General features: G+C 54.9%; 1 long non-coding RNA gene across 1 annotated transcript; it reads left to right on the top strand.

The window, feature by feature from the left end:
- The first annotated feature begins 5,442 nt into the window (after positions 1-5,442).
- On the top strand, positions 5,443-7,770 carry LOC100384729 (uncharacterized). The gene is made up of 2 exons (NR_160002.1): positions 5,443-6,618; positions 7,157-7,770. It is a non-coding gene; the product is annotated as an uncharacterized lncRNA (long non-coding RNA).
- Positions 7,771-9,764: the final 1,994 nt, after the last annotated feature.

The following is a 9,764-nucleotide window of genomic DNA, read 5'->3' as shown; positions in this document are numbered from 1 at the left end:
CGGGCCCCTGATGGTAGGGGCACGGCTCCTTGAGCATCTTGTCGAAGAGGTTAGCACCTCCGGGGGGCTTCCGAGGGTTCTTGTACTCGGCGGCGGCGACAAGGTCCGCGTCAGCGGCGTCGCGTTTCGATTGCGGCTTCTTCTTGCCTTTCTTCTTGGCGCCGCGCGGAGCAGACGCCTGGGGAGCCTCTTCCGATGGGCGGCCCTGGGGCTGCTTGTCCTTTCGGAAGATAGCCTCGACCGCCTCCTGGCCAGAGGCGAACTTGGTGGCGATGTCCATCAGCTCGCTCGCCCTGGTGGGGGTCTTGCGACCCAGCTTGCTCACCAGGTCGCGGCAAGTGGTGCCGGCGAGGAACGCGCCGATGACATCCGAGTCGGTGATGTTGGGCAGCTCGGTGCGCTGCTTCGAGAATCGCCGGATGTAGTCCCGGAGAGACTCTCCCGGCTGTTGCCGGCAGCTTCGAAGGTCCCAGGAATTCCCGGGGCGCACGTATGTGCCCTGGAAATTGCCAGCGAAGGCTTGGACCAAGTCGTCCCAGTTGGAGATCTGCCCCGGAGGCAGGTGCTCCAACCAGGCGCGAGCAGTGTCGGAGAGGAACAGGGGGAGGTTACGGATGATGAGGTTGTCGTCGTCCGTCCCACCTAGTTGGCAGGCAAGGCGGTAGTCCGCGAGCCACAGTTCCGGTCTCGTTTCCCCCGAGTACTTCGTGATAGTAGTCGGGGGTCGGAACCGGGTCGGGAATGGCGCCCGTCGGATGGCCCGACTGAAGGCCTGCGGACCGGGTGGTTCGGGCGAGGGACTCCGATCCTCCCCGCTGTCGTAGCACCCCCACGCCTGAGGTGGTAGCCTCAGCGCACCCTTTCATCGAGGTGGGCCCGACGGTCGCGTCGATGGTGCTCGTTGCCGAGGTGGCCCGGGGCCGCAGGCGCGGTGTTACGCGTGCGCCCGGTGTAGACCGAGGCTTCCCGCATGAATCGGGAAGTCGCGGCATGAGGTTCCGAGGGATATCCCTGCCTTCGGGAGGCAGTGCTCTCGGCCCGTCGGGCCGCAGCGCCTTCCAGGAGATTCTTGAGCTCTCCCTGGATTCGCCGACCCTCAGTGGTTGATGGCTCCGGCATCGCGCGGAGGAGCATCGCTGCGGCTGCCAGGTTCTGACCAACCCCGCTGGATGCGGGCGGCGGCCTGACCCTGACATCGTTGGCGACGCGGTGCTGGAGACCTTGGGGCAGGTGACGTATTTCTCCGGCCAGGGGTTGGCCCGCCCATACCTGCCCGATGTCCCGACGGATCGGCTCAAGCGCTCCTGTTCCCTCGTTGAGCCTGGCCTGCGCCTCGCGGACTTGCTCGAGTTGTGGGTCGTAACCCCCCGCCGGAGCGGGGACCACAGCTAGCTCCCGTGGGATGTCGGCGCGAGGCACCGGCCTAGGAAGATCACCGTCCTCCGGCATGCCGAGATGGTTGCCTTCGGAGGGATCCCCTAGCTCGATGTGGAAACATTCGCGGCTTGGGCCGCAGCTCTCGTCGTCAAGGCTGCGGCTTCCGTCGGAACAGTCGGAGAGGCAGTAGTCACATGCGGTCATGAAGTCCCGCATGGCACTGGGGTTGCCAAGTCCGGAGAAATCCCAACAGATGCTGGGATCGTCATCTTCCTCGGACCCAGAGGGCCCGTAGGTTGAGACGTCCGTCAACCGGTCCCAAGGCGACCGCATACGAAACCCTAGTGGGGTTGCACTCGCCTCAATGAGAGCGCCCGCCAAAGCGAGGTCGTTTGGCGGGTTGAGGCCGAGTCGAAATGACGTAAGATGGGAGTTAGTCGGTACCTTTTGGTCGACGAGGAGCGACGTAGTCACATCGGGGACTGGTTGCACCGTCATCTCAGGTACGAGGGCGACGTCCTGCAGGCTTTCCGCGAGCGCGCTGGCGTCGACTTCTTGCTCGGGATCAGCGTGTCGCGGGGGGACGGCGCTTGCCTTCGTCTCGAACGCGAGGTCGACGTCCGGCGTGCCTTCCGTCGGGGCGTCAGGGGCGTCGATTCGCTCGACGGCCAACGAAGCGCGGCCTCCCGCTTGGCCTTGATGGCCCCGCCTCCTCCTCCGTTGGCGGGGGAGAGAACGGAGCGAGCTCGAATGTTGTTCTTCCACCACGCGGGGAAGGTGTCGTCGATTCCGCCGCCGGCGGGCGGGTTGTCGGCCGCCATTGTCGTTGTCGCGCGGCGGTGGAAGAAGTATCATGTCGTAGCTGCCGTCGAAGGACATGAACTCAAGAGTCCCGAAACGAAGCACCGTCCCGGGCCGGAGAGGTTGCTGGAGACTGCCCATCTGGAGCTTGACGGGGAGCTGTTCGTCAGCACGCAGCAGGCCCCTACCTGGCGCGCCAACTGTCGGTGTTTCGAGACAGGGGGGTCCCTAAGCCGACGAGTGAGTGTGCTGCGTGCCCCAGCCCAGATGGGTCGAGCGCGTGGGCGAGCGCGAAGGGGGGAGAGGCGAGGTGGCCGGAGTCGGGCGTGAGAGAGGTGGAAGTCCCGCTAGGGATGGCAATGGGGCCCCATTCCCCGATCCCCGGCGGGGAATTCATCTATTAGGGGACGGGGATGGGGAGATAATACTCCCCGCGGGGAAAGAAATGGGCAAAAACCAATCCCCATCGGGGATGGCGGGGCCGGGTACAGTTTATCGCCGCCCATACCCGTTACCCGTCGGGGACCCGATATTACAGGTGGGACCATTAACTCAGTGTCTCAAATGTCCCAGCGTGGAATACCAGATCCTAATCGCCAGGACGCCGCTCGCCCGCAGCCCGCTCCTTCGTCCTTCCCTCCCTTCACGGACCGCGGTCCCCTGCCGCCGGCAGCCCTGCTCCGCCATCCGCCCCCTGCTCCGCTGCCTGCTCCTTGCTCGGGCGGTCGAGCCAGACGTCCTGCTCGGGCTAGCCCCCTGCATCCACGAGCAGATCCCCAGGCGGCCGCCCCCTGCGCTTGAGCAGATCCTTAGGCGGTCAGGCAGCCAACGTCCATCGTCCGCCCCTGCGCTCGAGCACATCCCCAGGCAGCCAGGCATCCTGCGTCCACGTGGATCTGATCGACATCGGCTTCTTCCTCCAGCGTCCAGCCGTCGGCACTAGCTGCTCAACCGCGTGGGCATCGGCTGCTCGGCTGTTGGCGGGGATTTTTCCCCATCGGATCCCCGTATACCCGATGGGGACGGGTACGGGGAAAATTTCTCCCCGCGGGCGGGGACGGGGACGGGTAATGGGGAATTTTTACTTTGGCGGGGACGGGTATGGGAGAGCAGTCCCCGACGGGGAGCAGCCCCGTTGACATCCCTAGTCCCGCGGCCTTCGTGTTCGTCCCGCGCCCAGGTCGGGTGCGCTTGCAGTAGGGGGGTTACAAGCGTCCACGCGGGTGAGGGAAGCGAGCGGCCCCAAGAGAGCGCCTGTCCCGTCCTCGGTCCCGCGCGGCCAACCTTCTCTAAGAAGGCCCTGGTCCTTCCTTTTATAGTCGTAAGGAGAGGATCCAGGTGTACAATGGGAGGGGTGTAGCAGAGTGCTACGTGTCTAGCGGAGAGAGAGCTAGCGCCCTAGGTACATGCCAATGTGGCAGCCGGAGAGGTCTTGGCACCTTGCTGGCGTGATGTCGTGGCTGTCGGAGGAGCGACGGAGCCTGGCGGAGGGACAGCTGTTGGAGCGGTCGAGTCCTTGCTGACGTCGCCCTGCTTCCGTAAGAGAGCTGAGGGCCGCCGTCGTCACAGAGCTCGTGGAGCGCCATCATTGCCCATCCGGCGGAGCTGGCCGGATGGGACGCCGGTCTTGTTCTCCGTGACCCGAGTCGATTCGGGGTAGGACGATGATGGCGCTTCCTGTTGACGTGGCGGGCCTGTGCCCTAGGCAGGGCGACGTGGGGGCTCCTCCGAAGCCGAGGTCGAGTCTGTCTTCCGTTGCCGAGGCCGAGCCCGAGCCCCCGGGTCGGGCGAGGCGGAGATCGTTTGGCCGAGGCCAGGGCGGAGTCCGAGCCCTGGGGTCGGGCGAGGCGGAGTTTCGTCGTCTTCCGGGTCTTAGCCCGAGTCCGAGCCCTGGGGTCGGGCGGAGCGGAGTTCGCCGTCTTCCGGGTCTTAGCCCGAGTCCGAGCCCTGGGGTCGGGCGGAGCGGAGTTCGCCGTCTTCCGGGTCTTAGCCCGAGTCCGAGCCCTGGGGTCGGGCGGAGCGGAGTTCGCTATGGCGCCTTTGGCAAGGCCTGACTGCCTGTCAGACTCACTCTGTCGAGTGGCACTGCAGTCGGAGTGGCGCAGGCGGCGCTGTCCTTCTGTCAGACTGGTCAGTGGAGCGGTGGAGTGACGGCGGTCACTTCGGCTCTGCCGGGGGGCGCGTGTCAGGATAAAGGTGTCAGGCCACCTTTGCGTTAAATGCTCCTGCAACTTGGTCAGTCGATGTGGCGATTTAGTCAGGGTTGCTTCTGAGCGAAGCCAAGGCCTCGGGCGAGCCGGAGGTGTGTCCGCCGTTAAAAGGGGGGCCTCGGGCGAGACGGAAGTCTCTCGAGGTCGGCTGCCCTTGGCCGAGGCTAGGCTCGGGTGAAGCGTGATCGAGTCACTCGTGTGGACTGATCCCTGACTTAATCGTACCCATCAGGCCTTTGCAGCTTTATGCTGATGGGGGTTACCAGCTGAGAATTAGGCGTCTTGAGGGTACCCCTAATTATGGTCCCCGACATGTTCGGAACATATGTGTTCTGAAAATTGGTGCGTCCGATGATTAATTAAAATTTGTCGCTCGCGTGAATACGAATTCGAAAGCCCGACTCACTCGGATGATTTTATCCCGGATAAATTAATTTGTACTCGACAACAAAATGTTTGAGGCAAAATAATCTGAATCGCACATCGTCCGAGTGAAATCTTGCGCGAGGTTATGACCCAATTTATCCTCCAGCACGCTGTTTTTGCAAGCGTAAGAGTAATAATTGGGCCTCTTGTTTTCAGTGTGTTGTCTTGGGCAGAGAAATCGGGTGCTTGATTAGTGAATGAGATTATCAGGTTAGACGAGTTAAGCGTTGGCTAAATACCGAAGTCGAAATCTGTCTAATTCGGTCTATTTGCATCCTGTCCGAAGTAAACCAAACCACCGTAATTAGTACTGACAGCAAGTATTTAGTAGATGATTTAGTTCACTAAATCATTAGAATGAAATGTGTAGCTGTATAGCATGTCAACACAGTGTATATCCCTAAAAATCGTGATCGAAATATCTATGATTTCTGGTTAAAAAAAAGAGAAGAAAGAAATTAAAAAAAAAGAGAAAATATCTCACGTCCTACTTCGATCCTATCTGCGGCCGCCGTGGCTCTCGGTTTTTGTTTCCGCGGTGCACATCTCCTGGCTTGTTGTGCAGATATTTCTCCTCTCTATTTCAACCGTAGAGCACATCTTCTTCCTCCTCTCACTGCCGCATATACCAGCCGCCCCATCTCTTTTGCTTCTCTCTCCCAGCGCCCATCTCTCTCTCCTCTGCCCGGCCCCAAACGCCATGGCCGCCGTGAGCTCTCTGCCGTGCTCTCTCTCTCTTCCGAGCTCCTCTGGTTCCATGGCCGCGCCCAAGGTCCTCCCATGGCGTCCGTCCTCCTGAGCTCACCCCTCTTGCTGTGCTGCTCGCCCCAGCTCGAATTTCTCTCTGTGCGCGCGAGCTGCCAAGCACGTTTCCCTGTGTCCTGGTTGGAGCTCGCCCCTTCGGTGTCCATGGCCGCCCAGTCTCCACTCCCCATTCCTGCCGTGGTCGACGCCTCTCCCTGCTCCATCTTCTTCCTTGCCGTGGCTGTTCCACAGCTCAGCTCTGCTCCAGCAGTTCCTATGGCGCGCGCTCAGCCAGCCCTCCATTTTTCCTCTGCTGCGCGCAGCTCGCCGAGCAGTCCCTGCGCGTTTCTCTCTCGCGCAGATCTCTCTCCTTCCCGGCGTTTCTCTCTATTGCTCCGCGCTATAGCGACCGTCGGACCGATCGTTCCCTGCGCGCCGACTTTCTTGTGCGCGCCGTTGCGAGCTCGTCAGCCACTGTTGGCTTATCACAGAACCCCCAACGCCGTCGACCTCGCTTAGCCAGTCGACCATAGTCGCTGCCGAGCGCTTGTCCCGCAGTATTTGGGTCTCGCTGATTGGCCGCTCTTGCCCACCGTTAATTCCGCCTCGCAGCTCGCCTGCTGTTGTGGTGCTGACACTCCACGACACTCGTGTCGATGCATCGTTGTCTGGCCGAGAGTTGTCGTCACTATTTCGCTTTCGTCCAAATTGTCATCACGGATGCTTAATTCTCTGGTCGCGCGTCTTTCTATCTCGCGCGTGTGAGTTGGAAGCTCTGCACGTTCGTCGTCCTTTAGTCCCAGTTCAACCCCCATCTCGCCAGGTCGCTCCAGACACAATCTCGTCGTCGTTCCGCGCCTCAGCAAGAAATTCCAAGAAACGGGTGAAGACGAAGCCAGCAGCGTGATATTCACCAAGTGCGCGACAAAAGTTCGGTTCGTCAAAATTATTTAGTCGAGGAGAAGATCTTCAGTAATTGATTACCGAAGAAAGAAGACCCCTGGATGACGTCAACCGGAACTGTAGTCGTGCTTGCGACTATCGCGTCAAATTAGTCAGGGTAAGCAAATTTGTTATTCGTATTAGCGGATTGATGGATGGTTTGACTAGGTAAAATATTTATTAGATTGTCTGAGTCGCTTTGGTAAATTGGTCGATGTCGTAGGATAAAAGAGGTCTCAATAGGTCTCAGTATTGCGGACTGTAGTTATTAAAAATGAAAAGTGTTATTAATATATATGATACACAGGTTAACCGGTAAATTAGTTTAGAAAATTAATGAAAGTTCTTCTATCAAATTTTATAAGTGTTAGGTGCCCAAGAATTTTGAAGTTAAAATTATAAGCCGTTTAGTGTGTTCTCTAGACTAGGTATGATATTTTATGTGTTGATCGAGTTCATGCTTGGAATGGATGTTGATTTCTACCTCGACTGTTTAGCTAGGTTAGAAGAGCATGATTGTCGTAGGTAACAATATATCGATAGCTAGTGTCCGCAATATCTCGTCATTAAGTAGGTTATTTCTCTTTGCGTAGCATCGTAAAGTCTGATGTTATTGTTCCTTATATGCATTCATATGCATAATGCATTTCATTCAGGTACGTTAATTAATCACGTGATGCGGAAGACGAGCCAAGTCGACCCCAAGCGTGGACTAATTTGCAAGATGAAGCTGATGGACCAACCTGAAGATGGACAATGGAGTGAGTATCGGAATAAAGGCTGATCGTCAAGTGGACGTCGTCTAACAACACTAACCTAGTGTTACCCAGGCAAGCCCCGGTGCATTTGCCCCTTCCTTGTGTTTTAAATGCTTTTCACCTTATCTGATGCATTAGGTGATATGAGTTGTGTGATAAACAATTGATGCATTACCATTCCTTGGCAACTCCTTAATCCCGATTTTATAAAAAGAATTGATAATGCTTAGCCCTGCTTAGAAACTGAAAAATCATTTGTTTTCAAAAAGAATGATTGTGGAACATTGGTTATGGGCCTTTCGTTTCAAAAATCAAAGCAAACTTATGGTGATGATTCCACTTCGGCCGGAGTGGATTCATCATTTGGAAAAGAGTACCCCTGTCGGGTACCAAAAATGGGAAAATGGTTTAAATACATCTAGACCAGATGCTGAGCGGACGTGGTCGCCCGTCTGTGTCGATTAAGGACCGTTCGATGTAGGCCTGTTGTGGTGGAGACCTTGCAACTAGCCACATGCTCCGGTAAGCCTGAACCCGGTTATTCCATACGTGAAAAGACAACCGCGCACTGGGCGTGGGAGATGGTGGGAGTAGCGTGTACCCTCCTGGCTAGAGGTTGGATGGAGGAGTACTGTGCTCCCGGGTAGCGCGGACCGGTTCACGTTGTGGAGGATCTGTGGGAACGATTGACATATGCAAGGGTTAAGTGCTACATATGTCGTGTGGTTAGGGATCCCCAGCTGGGTATAATCGGTTCGAATCGTCGTTGCTCCTCGGTCATGGAGACTCTACCCTCCGACCACTCATCGTAGTTGACAAGTGAAATATGAATTGGCTAAAAGAAAGCTAGACCAGGACAAGTGGATGCTCTAGATTAGGCAAATCTAGATTCAGGAAAAATACTAAACTTGTGAAGTAAAATTTTGGCATAAGGATTTACTACTAGTAAGCTCTTCTGCAAAACAGAGTCTTTGATCCTTGATAAGCCATACCTTGAATCCCTCTAGCCAGCATACCCTTGAGAGTCTTTTCTTTAGTAGGGTAAGTCTTCCTGAGTAATTCCATACTCAGGGTTTTATTTCCCTGTTGTTTTTCAGGTTATAGTTTTGTGCTGCTGTTGATGGTGTTAAGTGCCGGTGGGCTCGGCCTTCTTATAAGTCTAAATAATTCTTCTATACTTCTTATTGAGGATGGTCACTTGAGCTAGCATATATTTCAAACTTACAAATAATTTATAACATCTCAAAGTTATTCCTTTGAACCACTTTTGTAATCACTCCGATAAATACAATGTAAACTTGTTGTACCTTGTAAAATTTGGTAATAAGATTTTCCGCTGCAAAATGTTGGTGTGTGATTTGCGTTTACTTAATCTTGCGATCCTGGTTGTAAGTGGTTTATCCGGGGTCCTTGGGACACTCGGACGGATCCTGTTAAGTTATCTGGTGCACATGCATAGCTGTCTCAGGTCTTTGAGACAAGGACAGGTGCATGTGGGCCCAATAACTTGGGAGGTTCTGCCACATCAGACTTCGATGGATTACTATAGAATCATTAGCAAATGTAAAGGGCATGGTTGTAATTTTACATGGGATGCGTCCCGTGCCTATAAATAGATGAACAGTGCTCCCGTACTGGACACGCTGACTTGACATTTGCTTTTGCGTCACGCTTGTACTTTTACCTTCTTTCAAGCCAAAGGTACATTTGTAATTTGATATCATTTCTATTTTTCCATTGTAATAAAATAGAAATGAGCAGATAGTAATACATGAATGTTTATATTATCTTTTATGTTGTATATGGTTCTTTCTTCGTTATTATATGTTGTGTTTATGAAGGTATGTCCTTCATAACCTTCGTCCGAAAATCATTATATCCTAAGGGAAATAATGCTTCGAAGGACGAAGGACTTTAACGTTTAACATTCTTTATGTTGCCTTGTTCTTAACTTGAAGCATTTCAGAACAAGTCCCCAACATTGGCGCCCACCTCCGGTGAATCCTCTTCGACCACCTTTAGCAAGCATTGACCTTCGTCATGCCACCGAAGAAAGCTTCAGCGACAGGGGCTGCTGCTCTGCAGCCACTGGACCTAAACCAGGAGACCCTTTCTCTTCGAGAGGCCCGAAGCCAGAAGAGGAAGGCCACCAGTCCAACGCCCTAGGAGGATGAGTTGGACCAAGAGATCAGGAATATGGAGATGCTTCATCAGCAAGTGCAAAAGAAGAAGGAAAAAAATGGCTCGGCTAGCTGACCTACAAAGGAAGATTGACGAAGCCACTGAAGAAGTACGTCATCTTACTCAAGATGAGCAAAACCGAAGGTGTTGGGGGTATGCTTCGTAGCCGAAGATCCTAAAGAAATAAACAACTTCGGCAGATCCTCTTCAAAGCAGCGCTGAAGCTATCGACTATAAAGCTTCGGCACAGTGACATGTCTCAAGATGAAGGGGTGAACCGACTTAAAGATGAAATGACTTAAAGACCCATGATATTCTGTGTCAT

This window comes from Zea mays, chromosome 5 (assembly GCF_902167145.1).
Source record: "Zea mays cultivar B73 chromosome 5, Zm-B73-REFERENCE-NAM-5.0, whole genome shotgun sequence".
Lineage (NCBI taxonomy): Eukaryota > Viridiplantae > Streptophyta > Magnoliopsida > Poales > Poaceae > Zea > Zea mays.
Note: the sequence above shows the minus strand (reverse complement) of the source record. Positions and strands in the feature narration are given on the sequence as shown.